The sequence below is a fragment of the Cebus imitator genome, unplaced genomic scaffold (assembly GCF_001604975.1).
Source record: "Cebus imitator isolate Cc_AM_T3 unplaced genomic scaffold, Cebus_imitator-1.0 Scaffold650, whole genome shotgun sequence".
Lineage (NCBI taxonomy): Eukaryota > Metazoa > Chordata > Mammalia > Primates > Cebidae > Cebus > Cebus imitator.
The window spans coordinates 1-2,768 of NW_016107965.1; the positions used below are offsets into that span (position 1 = coordinate 1).

General features: G+C 45.6%; 1 pseudogene; it reads left to right on the forward strand.

Moving 5' to 3' along the window:
- The first annotated feature begins 2,130 nt into the window (after window positions 1–2,130).
- On the forward strand, window positions 2,131–2,634 carry LOC108295584 (annotated as a pseudogene).
- Window positions 2,635–2,768: the final 134 nt, after the last annotated feature.

Consider the following 2,768-nt stretch of genomic DNA (forward strand, 5'->3'; position numbering starts at 1 on the left):
GTTGGCCAGGCTGGTCTTGAACTCCTGACCTCAGGCGATCCACCTGCCTCGGCCTCTTAAAGTGCTGGGATTACAGGATTGAGTCATCTTGCCTGGCCTGCCTGCCTTCCCTCCCTCCCTCCCTTCCTTCCTTCTTTCCTTCTCTTTTCCTCTCTCTCTCTCTTTCTCTTTCTTTCTCTCTTACTTAGTAGGGTCTTACTCTGTTGCCCAGGTTGGAGTGCACTGGCATAATAAAGGCTCATTGCAGCTTTGACTTCCCAGGCTCAAGCAATCCTCCCACCTCATCCTCCCAAAGTGCAGGGATTACAGGTATGAGCCACTGCACCTAACCTCATATTTTTATTTACAAATATTTTAGACATTTGAAATATTACAGCATTCAGATCTACTTACAAAATGAATGAAAATGACTGCTTATCAAGAGACTACCATGATTTTGTGACATAGCAGTCTTTTAAGTAAATTCAGAGTAGTTTAGCAGATCTAAAATTTGGAGTAACATTTAGGCTAGGCGCAGTGACTCATAACCGTAATTTAGTACTTCCAGAGGCCTAGGCGAGTGGGTCACTTGAGGCCAGGAGTTCAAGAACGGCCTGGCCACATGGTGAAATCTCGTCTCTACTAAAAATACAAAAAAAAAAAAAAAAAAAAAAAAATTAGCCAGGCATGGTGGTGCATGCCTGTAGTCCCAACTACTCAGGAGGCTGAGTCATGAGAATCACTTGAACCCAGGAGGCAGAGGCTGCAGTGAGCCAAGATCATGCCACTGCACTCCAGCCTGGGTGACAGAGCAAGACTGTCTGAAAAATAAAAAACAAAATACGGAGTAACATTTTAAACCATCACATTGCCACTCTGAAGCTTACTTGTTTCTTACAATTAAACATTTGCTTGGCTGTAGGAGAAAGTAGCAAACATTCTAGGTGACCACACTGTAGCCTATGAAAGTGGATTTCTGACACTGGGCTCCAGCTTCATTTCCTCAGGGTCTTTGTAGGAGGGCAAGCATTTGAACATCGTCCAGGTCACACTCCCATTATGCTGTCCTGAACCTCCTCCTAGGGGCAAATGGTGGAAGTGATATAGAAATGGACAGAGCAGGCCACAGACTTTAACATAAGATCCTCAATGTGTGTGTGTGTGTGTGTGTGTGTGTGTGTGTGTGTGTGTGTGTGTGTTTTAATTGAAGTATAATTGACGTGCCATAAAACTGACTCTTATAAAGTGTACAATTCAGTACTTTAGCTGCATTCACAGCTATGCAACTATCACCACTATCTAATTTCAGATTTCTTCGTTCCCTGAAAGAAACTCCGTATCCATTGGCGGTCACTCCCCAAGATCCCTTCCCAGCCCTAGGCACCCACTCATTTACTCTCTGTGTCTATGGCCTTGCCTACTCTGCACATTTTATATATGTGGAATCATACACTCTGCTGTCCTTTGTGTCTGGCTTATTTCACTTAGTGTGTTTTCAAGGTTCCTCCATGTTGTAGCATGGATCAGTATTGCCAAGAAACATTCCAATGTATGGAGATACCACATTTTGTTTATCCATTTGTCAATTGAAGAGCTTTTGGGCTCTATCCACTTTTTGGCTTTTATGAATAATGCTACCATGAACGTTTATGTACAAATTTTTGTGTAAACATATGTTTGCAATTCTCTTGGGTGTATAGCCGGAAGTGGAATTGCTGGGTCATAGAGTGATATAGCACAACTCTGTGTTTAAGATTTTGAGAAAGCCAGGCGGGGGTCGGGGGGTTGGGAGGCGGTGGCTCACACCTGTAATCCGAGCATTTTGGGAGGCCGAGACAAGTGAATTACCTGAGGTGGGGAGTTCAAGACCAGCCTGGCTGACATAGTGAAAACCCATCTCTACTAAAAATACAAAAATTAGCTGGATGTGGTGGCGCGTGCCTGTAATCCCAGCTACTCGGGAGGCTGAGGCAGGACAATCGCTTGAACCCAGGAGGTAGAGATTGTGCTGAGCTGAGACCACACCATTGCACTCCAGCCTGCACTTTTTGAGACTCTGTCACACACACAAAAAAAGATTTTGAGAAAAGCCATCAACATGGTGAAACCCAGTTTGAAAAAAAAACCATGTTTTTTCTCTCCACACACAAAAAAGAGGGTGGGGGGAGGAGCACATGACTTGCGCGCACCCTCTCCCTCGCCCACTGCTGCCGCCTCCTTCTTCTGTCGCTCCTGGTGCTGCTTGTGTGCGGACCTGGTAACCTCTTTTGTGAAGCGGCAGCTGAGGAGACTCCGGCGCTCGCCATGGCCGACAAAAAGCGCAAGGAAGGAGTCAAGACTGAGAACAACGATCATATTAATTTGAAAGTGGTGGGGCAGGATGGTTCTGTGGCGCAGTTTAAGATTAAGAGGCATACACTGCTTAGTAAACTAATGAAAGCCTATTGCCAACAACAGGGATTGTCAGTGAGGCAGATCAGATTCCGATTTGACGGGAATCAATGAAACAGACACACCTGCACAGTTGGAAAAGGAGGCTGAAGATACAATTGATGTGTTCCAACAGCAGACTGGAGGTGTCTACTGAAAAGGGAACCCTGCTTCTTTACTTCAGAACTCTGTTCTTTAAAGACCAAGATTACACTCTCAATTAGAAAACTGCAATTTGAGGCCGGGCGCGGTGGCTCAAGCCTGTAATCCCAGCACTTTGGGAGGCCGAGGCGGGTGGATCACAAGGTCAAGAGATCGAGACCATCCTGGTCAACATGGTGAAACCCCCGTCTCTACTA